General features: G+C 40.0%; 1 long non-coding RNA gene across 1 annotated transcript; it reads right to left on the reverse strand.

Moving 5' to 3' along the window:
* Positions 1-321: 321 nt before the first annotated feature.
* Positions 322-3,408, reverse strand: LOC133829428 (uncharacterized). Its single transcript, XR_009891771.1, has 4 exons — positions 2,507-3,408; positions 2,101-2,290; positions 803-884; positions 322-707 (listed from the first exon to the last, which is right to left on the reverse strand). It is a non-coding gene; the product is annotated as an uncharacterized LOC133829428 (long non-coding RNA).
* Between the last annotated feature and the right edge of the window lie 6,418 nt (positions 3,409-9,826).

Consider the following 9,826-nt stretch of genomic DNA (forward strand, 5'->3'; position numbering starts at 1 on the left):
AAGTTATTAAGTATTAAATTCAAAGGCAATACAAAAACCATCTATCAAGCAAAGCACATACCAATGGAGACTCAAATATATATCCCTGGGGAATCCATGAGAGAAATGTGTGCAACGTGGAGAGTGTTGCACGTATAAGCTCAGTTCTTTAAGAGGCGGATAGTACATATAAGCATAGCTCATGAATGAGTTGAAATTCTCTGCAACAACCAATCACATTATGTGTGAGAGATTGGAAAAATGCCTAAACATATCATTATGGTAACATGTGACATGCCAATTAGAAAATAAAAGCCAAATATATGATGACTACGAACTGGCAGTACGTGACTATCAGTAGTCCAAGATAAGTGATCAGATCACTTGACTTTGTGGTGGCAGTTCACCCGGAAGACATTGTATCAAAATATGTGTATAATAGTGAATAAAAATAACTTAAAAAGTGCATAATGATTTCTCATCAAAGGATATCTAAAAGAACTGTCCTTAATATATATATAATTATAAGCAAATGATAAGTCTACAGAAGGAAAAAAAAAAAGAGCACTCATGAAACATTACAATATAAAACATGAAATGCATCCCAAAATGAAATAAAAATAAAAGAAAACATAAATTATCTACCTGTTCAATGATTGTTTAAGCTCCTTTATCTTACTTTGAGTCATCTCTCCTCTTGAGAAATCAAACACCTCTTCACTTAGAAGCTGAAGAAAACATATTCAAGTAATTAGTGCCAACTAATTCTCAATAGTTTAAGAGAGAGAGAGAGAAACCTTCAATATAGCCATGCAATTCTCACAAATTTTTTCACTAGTTTTAGCAGCTGAAACAAGATCAGGAATAAAGCTTTGCCATCTTGCTGGCCAATCATGCTTCAAAATCTGTACATTAAACATAGAGGAAGCAAATTAGGGTTGATTATAGAACTTCAAACAGAGATACAACTCACCAAACAAAGTAGAAAAAACCAATTTGTCAAAATGAGAAAGTTGCAGGTGGGGAAGGGAACACAAAACTAGAAAGAAATGTATTTAATTTTTTGATTTTATAGAACTTCTTGCAATAAAATAATCTCGTGGCCTTGAAATGTATAAAGAAACAGAAAATCAAACTAGACCCAAATTTTAATATGTTTTACATGATTTGGGATTTGCTTTTCTATGATGTAACTAGCTAGCAAGAAAAATTATAGTAGTTTACTACTACTACTACTAATTTCAAGTAAATTTAAAAAGTTTGTATTATCAAAGAGAAAACTAATCCAAAATACAATTTAGATCCTTTACCAAATAGGTGGTGGATTTCTTGATGGCATCCTAGATAAAATACCCACCAATCAAGTAATTGAAGAAATGGGATTTCTTGATGGCATCCAATCAAACAACCTAATAGCTTTATCAACTTCTCCATGTTTAGAAAACCCATAATTATAGAACTCTAAAATATAACATCTAACTTAGAACTTTCATCAAACAGTTTTCTTGCTTCACTCAGAAACACACAAAAACAAAAATCATTAGCACATACTAAAAATATGCAATCTGAATTCCAAAGTAAAAATCTTAGTCAAATGAAACACATAAAATAGTTGGGAAATAGCCAAACTACTCTTAAAATCAACTACGGTGGCAACAAATCATTCTGATGCTATGCAAAGCCAACATCTTTGAGCTAGATGATAGTTAATAAGTAGAAAATTAATTTTCATCTACTTGACAGTTTCAATCAAATCTCATCAGTCTCTCAGTGTTTTTCTTACACAGAAACTGAGATAAAAATTATCTAGATGTGATTAAAAATAAGAAAAGGATTCCTTAAAAAAAAAAAAAAACTTACCATGCCTTTCTTTAAGATCACTAATAGTTGTCTTTTTTTCTAATTCTGATCAAGAGTCCAGTATTACAGTATATCTATAGACAATGAAGCTCAGGGAGGAGGTTTAAGCTCAGTATTGCAGTATATCTATATTCGCTCAACTCTATAGACAGATGTAACTCATAAAAGTATATCTCAGAAACAGTATTACATGTATATACCTGAGCGAATATAGAGTTGACTTCAGAAATTTATTAAAAAAAAATCTTAATAAATGAAGACCTGATGTCGTGAGATACTGAGGTGTTGTGCCTACTGCTTGCTGCCATCTAGCTTTTGTGAAGCTTTGAGGTGTCCTTCCGAATTGATGCCATGACTAGTGAGGTGAGCTGCCTTGAAGACCTGGTGTCATGAGAATGCCTCTTGCTTTTTTTCTTTCATAAACCGAAAATCTTGGACTCTTGGAATATTTCTGTACACAACAAAAATAGCACAGAAATTTTTTAAAACAAAATTGTACTTAGAATAGTATTCAAAATATGAAAACGAACAACGACTTCGAGTACTTGAACTAATTAAGGAAACGTTTCTATTGGTAGTCTTGAAAACAAAATCAAAACCAGACAAGAACAGAACAGAACAGAACATTGAGAAGAAAAAATAATACATAAAAAGATCTAATAGCCACCCTTGAGATCGTTGACAACATCATAAGGAATGGGGGTGACAGTTTCCAACTGAGCTCCTTCGACCATGAAACCTGGCTTGGGACCCTCTGGCTGCCTCTTGGTGCTGATGGCCTCACCCTTCAACTTGGCCTCGGCCTTGAGCTTATCATTCCTTAACTTTCTGTTTCTGAACTCCTCAGTGCATCTAGAGGGCTGGACATGCTCCACACGAACATGAATCCTCTTCTTAATGATGCGGTTCCCAACTTGCTTGTTAACCTCCAAGCCAATAGCGCGCTTGGTGATGTTCCAGACACGCCCAGTTCGGCCATGGTAGAACTTGTGGGGCATACCCTTGTGAATGGCGCTGTTAAACTTTCAAATCCATAAATCAACACCAAAAAAAAAATCAAAATTGACAAGCTCAGTTACCTTAGTTTACATATAAATCATACTTCATATATCATAAATTAAAAAAATGGGTTAAAGTTACATTACTTCACATAATGGACAGACTCGGTTGCCCATCGCCCATGGAGGAAAGGCCTCTGGTTCGCGCTAGGGAGAAGAAAGGGTCAAAGCACTTTGGGGAGCATCTGCTTCGCCCCTTATTGCGTCTTTTCATCATCGTCCCAAAGCCCTTTCTTGGGACCCTTCATCATTGATCCTTAGCACCCACATCTAAAAGAGAATGAGAGAGAGAGGTCGGTGAACGATGGTTCCAAACCAGAGAGAGCGAAAGAAATAGTCACTGTGAGTGGGATGAACGAGAGATTGAGAGAAGGCAAGAGATTGTAGTGTGTGTGGCTATTTTTAGAGGGAGAGAAAAAGAGACAGAGGGGAACACGGTTAGGGTTGATTTGTGAAGAAGAAGATACAAGAGAGAGAGAGAGATAGGCTAATAGAATATTAGAGGGGGAGATGGAAAAGTGGCGGGCTGTAAAATTTTACTGTACCGAGTGCGCCTGATTTTTCTATTTAACCATAGCGTTTTTTAAAAATTGTCATTTTTAGGTGTTATATTAGGCTAAAATTCTTGTAGTGGTGCCTACGAATACGAAGGGGTCCTCACCCTCAGGCTCAAAGATTACCATATTCTTTTTACAATCAATGGTTGCCCCATATCTAATTAACCAGTCCATCCCCAAAATCATATCAAAGTCTGTCATAACTAACTTTATCAAGTCAACTAACAATTGCCTGCCGTCTACTATCACTGGCAGTTATCTGAACCATCTCCTGGAAACCACTAACTCCCTAGAGGGTAATAATGTCCCAAACCCCACAACATAGTAGTCACATGGCCTACACAGTCTATCAATAATCTTACTAGAAACATAAGAATGTGTAGCACCATAATCAATCAGCACAGTATACGAAATGTCAGCGCTAGAAAGCTGAACTGTGACCACTAAGGGCCTAGCCTCAGCCTTAGCCTCAGCCTCAACCTCAGCCTATGTCAATGCAAACACTCGAGTTGGAGTCGAGTTGTCTACCTTCTTTGATTCCTCTTTCTTCATTCTTGGGCATACCTTCTTGAGATGCCCCACAATCCCACATAAAAAGCAGGCCTTCACCTGTCACTCTCCTAGATGACGTCTTCTACATCTGGCATACTCTGGATATGTCCTCTAGTTCTCATTGTCGCCCTGGCGGCCAATCTGTACACCTCGTGGCTTCCTATTAGGACCAGAAGCCAAAACAGTATCTGGGGTTTTCCTTTTCTGGTCACTGGGGCCTCCGCCCCTACTTGATCCTGTGAACGGAGGTGTCATCCTCATCATAACCCTTCTGGCCACATTCTCACACCAAATCTTGTTCTCATCACCCTCAGCAGTAAGGGCTCTCTCCACTACTTGAGCATATGTTGTCACTCCAGGTACTGTGCTAATTCTAACATCCTTGGCTATCATAGGTTGTAGCCCCTGAAGGAATCTCTCATTCCTTGTCCCATCAATTGGTACCAAGTTTGCATCGAATATGGATAATCTATCAAACTTTAGGGCGTATTCTGTAACTAACATACTCCCTTGTAATAACCTACTGAATTCCTCAGCCTTTGTAGCTTTAATGGCCTCATTGAATACTTCTCATTGAGGAGGGATATAAACTCTTCCTAGTTCATTGTGGCTACATCCCTAGTCTGGGACACCACCTCCAACCTGATTCGGGCATCCTCCTGAAACATGTATGTGGCACATGCTACTTGTGAATGCCAAAAATTGACCAGAGCCATTGTCAACACTCAAGAGAAAAATTGAGGGTTACCCTTAATTAGCCTCGGGCAAGCAAAGCAGCCCAATACCTTGCCCCACGCGAGACCCATGTCGCATAGAAGCCCTTAGCGAAAATGCCCAAAAGGACCTAAGGGGCCTCGTTGTGCAAGTCTGCCCTTCCCCCGCGCATGCCTGGCAAGGCATCAAGGGTCTCACTATGCGAGGCTAACCTTCCCCCGCATGCGCCTTCCAAGGCCACAAGGGTGTCACTATGCGAGGCTGCCCTTCCCCCACATGCGAGGCTACCCTTCCCCCGCGCATGCCTGGAAAGGCATCAAGGGTCTCACTATGCGAGGCTACCCTTCCCCCGCATGCACCCGCCAAGGCCACAAGGGTCTCACTATGCGAGGCTACCCTTCCCCCGCATGCACCTTCCAAGGTCACAAGGGTGTCACTTTGCGAGGCTGTCCTTCCCCCGCATGCGAGGCTACCCTTCCCCCGCATGTGAGGCTACCCTTCCCCCGCGCATGCCTGGCAAGGCATCAAGGGTCTCACTATGCGAGGCTACCCTTCCCCCGCATGCGAGGCTACCCTTCCCCCGCATGCACCTGCCAAGGCCACAAGGGTCTCACTATGCAAGGCTGCCCTTCCCCCGCATGCGAGGCTACCCTTCCCCCGCATGCGAGGCTACCCTTCCCCCGCGCATGCCTGGCAAGGCATCAAGGGTCTCATTATGCGAGGCTACCCTTCCCCCGCATGCGCCTGCCAAGGCCACAAGGGTCTCACTATGCGAGGCTACCCTTCCCCCGCATGCGAGGGTACCCTTCCCCTGCATGCACCTGCCAAGGCCACAAGGGTCTCACTATGCGAGGCTACCCTTCCCCCGCATGCGCCTGCCAAGGCCACAAGGGTCTCACTATGCGAGGCTACCCTTCCCCTGCATGCGCCTGCCAAGGCCACAAGGGTCTCACTATGCGAGGCTGCCCTTCCCCCGCATGCGCCTGCCAAGGCCACAAGGGTCTCACAATGCGAGGCTGCCCTCACCCGTGCGCCTCGCGACCCAGATGCGCGCCAATGCCTCGCACAGCAAGACACACCTCACCACGCTAGGCACCAAGGGTCTTGCCTTGTGAGACCCATCCCCATGCCTCGTGAATGCCCAAGTCATGCCTGGATACTCGTTTAGGCACCAAGGGTCTTGCCTTGTGAGACCCATCCCCAAGCCTCGTACATGCCTATTTCCAGGCCTCCTACCTGGAGGTAAGGATGGGATAAAAGAAGTATGGATCGACACTTACTAAAATATAAAGAAACCTAGAGAAGATATTTATGTAAAGGGGACCACTAGGGATGAGATAAATGTACAAGCACGGGATGTACAACCCTGGAAAAGGGCAAAGGCATGACTCTGACATCTGTGTCCTACAAGTAGTGGAGGTACGGATTTGTACAGAGAGTGGAAGCACTACATGCATACCTCTGACTATGTACCAGGCCGACACCATAACCTTCTGCTCCACCACAACCTTTGCCACTACCCTGACAATGTACCTATGCACAATCTTGTCCCCTGGGACCACAATGTATGAGGAGCCATTAGAGCTCCAGTATAAATAGATCATCACCCCTCTAGAAAAGGGGTTGGAAAAATTGATTGTATGCTAAGGCTGTTAAGTAATATACAATTTCGACTTCATTGGAGTTCTACATATTTACTCTTTCAAGTTTTCTCCATCTTCTTCTGAGATACCTTTGGCAATATAGTCTTAGTTTCCTAACCTTATATCCTTGACGAGATTTCACCGTCAACACCACTCTTTCATTACCCACCACCCTCATAAAGTCTAGGATGGATGTGACCATAGCCATCCACTGCTCTACCTTGAGTGGATCTATACTACCCTCAAAAAATGGAGGGTGTTGTTTCCTGAACCATTCATATACTAACTCCCAACGGTTCTCTAATTTTGTCTACTGCTGTACGGCCGGTACTGAAGCAGCAAATGGGGCCATTAATGCAGTGTTCCCTCCCAGAACCTACTATTGCCTCAATTGGTGAATCTCTTCATCCTGTCTCTACAACCTAGCTTTCATGTAAACAAGCATCTGTTACAAGTTCTCAGGGGCTGGCGGAGGGTTCTGACCCTGGTCATTACTTTCCACCTGATTCTCGGCACCAACTGGCTCATTAGATTTCCCTGGAAGCATACTTCCAAATCTATCTGCAATCAATGACTCGGCTTATCAGGCAGCATCCACATGCATTAACAATGCTGAAAAGAATTCAAGTAATTCACACATAAACAATCATGCTAATAAGCATGGCGATTCATATTCATGCTTAACCAAGGTGCTAATAAGCACGTTCAACATTCACAAACATTTATAGCACTAATAAGCATGTTCTTGACATGCATGTACATAACACAATGCTATTAAGCATTCCTAATATTCAAAGACAAGGAAATTGCTAATAAGCATTTCCTGGCATGCATAGAGAGATAATGATGCTAATAAGCATTCTCTTTAACATTCAACACTGCTAATAAGCTTCTCCTAACATATAACCACGCATAACAACACTAATAACTGTTTCTGACATCTGAAGGAAACAATGTTGCTTATAAGAAATCCTACCATATTTACAAGCGTCTATTGTGCTAAAAGGGACATCTTTACCATACATTCAGCAGTCAAGGGCCAAGCCCTATTAGAATAACTCATGCTTCTATTTAAACAAGCAGGTAAGGCATATATATTGTTCATTTGAGCATGTAAACACATAACTATATTAATAGTTACCAAACCCTGAGTCGAGCTTGTCTTTAGTAGTGAGTGTACATGCCAGGTCCATCATCACGAACCCTTAAACCTTGGCAACTCTGATACAAATTGTAACACCCCACGTCACTATGGTTGCTTCCTGGAATGACGACTGACCTTGCAAATCAACACGAGTCTTTCCAGCATGCTTTGTCCTCACTCGCACACCTCCTGTGAAAACTTCCCAAGAGGTCACTCATAATGAGACTACTCCAAGTCAAGCATGCTTAGCTTTGTAGTTCTCAAGTGATGGGCTACTGAAAAGAAGATTGCATCTTGTTGGCATAGGTAGTACCCATCAATCCATTTAAGCCATCTTCAACTGTGTAGTCCCATACCTACACAATCTTAGAATCATCATACTTGACCTTCCCCAAGCGATGTGGGATTGCACAGCTTTACCTGGTCTTTCCCCCTACGGATCACAGGATATTGACTGTCACAATTATGACAAGTATAATGCAACATGAATTTTCTTTATTTTGATGTGAACTGGATTTCATGTATTTCTATGATGAATGAAAAGAGAAGGTTGATAGCATGCTAAACACAATGCAACAAAGGAGTTACTAAGGACATGACGTAACTCAAAGGGCAGACGTGCCGAGGTTATTCAAGGACCTAAGATCGTGTTTACCTCATAGAGGAGGTTTTACCAGCCCAATTATACTAGTTACCTCAAACATGTGACATAGACAACAGAGGTGTCATGATCACAAAAGAGTATACTTGTGTGTGTATGAATGTGATGTATGACTATGTTTACATTTATGATTGTGAAATATGAGTATGATAATGTTATGAACTGTCCTATTATATTTTATGTCTTTCTTGTCTTATCTTTGATTTTGTTGTACTTCCCTACTGGGCTTTTAGCTCACCCTCTTACTATCCCCATTTTAGGTAATAAATAGGGTTTCTCTCTGGTATGCACTGTGATGTGGGGAGTTCTGACGCCTGAGTGTGTATGGCGTGGGGGTTTCCTATGAATGAATAAACGATCAATATAAACATTGAGATTTAAAGAAACTATGTTATGGACTTTATTTTTAAACATGTCAGTGAGACTTAAACTTTTATTTTCTTTAAACATTGCATATGAATACTTTATTTTTATTTCAAACTATTAGGCCCAAACTTGCATGTTTTATCAAGGCCCCATTGATTTTATCTTTTAAGTGGTATTTTTCTAATTATCTATGAGATAAGTGATATTTTTACAAAGTAATAAAATAGGGCGCTTTACAATAGTGCCCTTAAAACAATGAAGGTAGTTTGTTACTTATGAAATTTATAAAAGAAATATCATTATATAATTAATGTTTGTTATTAATGAGTAATATTTAGATAAATATCATACAATTCCTAATTCATTAATGTAGCTATAATCTTGTGTTCGTATGTGAAGACTAAGATTATAGATAATGAATTACATAGTTCGCAATTTATATTAAAGTTATAAAATCTTTAATGAAACATTGCTAGTACGATCCACTGGTATTATGAATACATGTGTTCTAGATCTGAATCAATGATGTAGATAGACATCTTGGTGGAGGGGTTTTATATAATAATGATTTTGATTATATAAGACTGGACAAGATATGCATTTAACTCTTTACTAAATATTTTTATTTTCATATCAACTAGTTATATGCAAAACCTTAAAGAGTTATAGTTATATCACTCGATGATCCTATGCAAATTAATATAAATCCTGAATTTATCATGAACTCCTATTTATGTTATTTGGGTCCTTTGATTCACTCGTTAGGATTTGTCAGAATGATTAATAGGCTAAAAACTTTTGTTCTGAGACTCATTGATGTAGATGGCTGGGGACATGATTTAAAGATATGGAATTCAAGCCTTCTTCATAAGAAGATTGAATAGTGGTTCCCTTGAGTGTTAATTCTAGAACTAAACAATTTGAAACCTCTAATTTAAAAAAGGTTTATAAATTAGTTGTTCACTAGCGAATTAATGGTACTTGAGGATAAAGAAGTAATTAGAGGGGTAGAACGAAAATTTAACCTTGCTCTAATTATGAACTAATTATTGGAGGATTGAATTGCATGAAGTGATTATATCAATTAACACTTAGTAAAGTACTTAGTAAATATAAGCATATAATTACAAGAGTGCAATCCCATAATTTTAGTGGAAAAATATTGGGATTAATAAATAAGATTATTATATTGAAAAGTTTAATTAATAATGTAAATTTATTGAAGCTTGGAATTATAGGTCCCCTGATTGGCTCTATAAACATTGTACAGAGTAAGAGTAACAATAGAACAA

Source organism: Humulus lupulus, chromosome 4 (assembly GCF_963169125.1).
Source record: "Humulus lupulus chromosome 4, drHumLupu1.1, whole genome shotgun sequence".
In the NCBI taxonomy this organism is placed as follows: domain Eukaryota; kingdom Viridiplantae; phylum Streptophyta; class Magnoliopsida; order Rosales; family Cannabaceae; genus Humulus; species Humulus lupulus.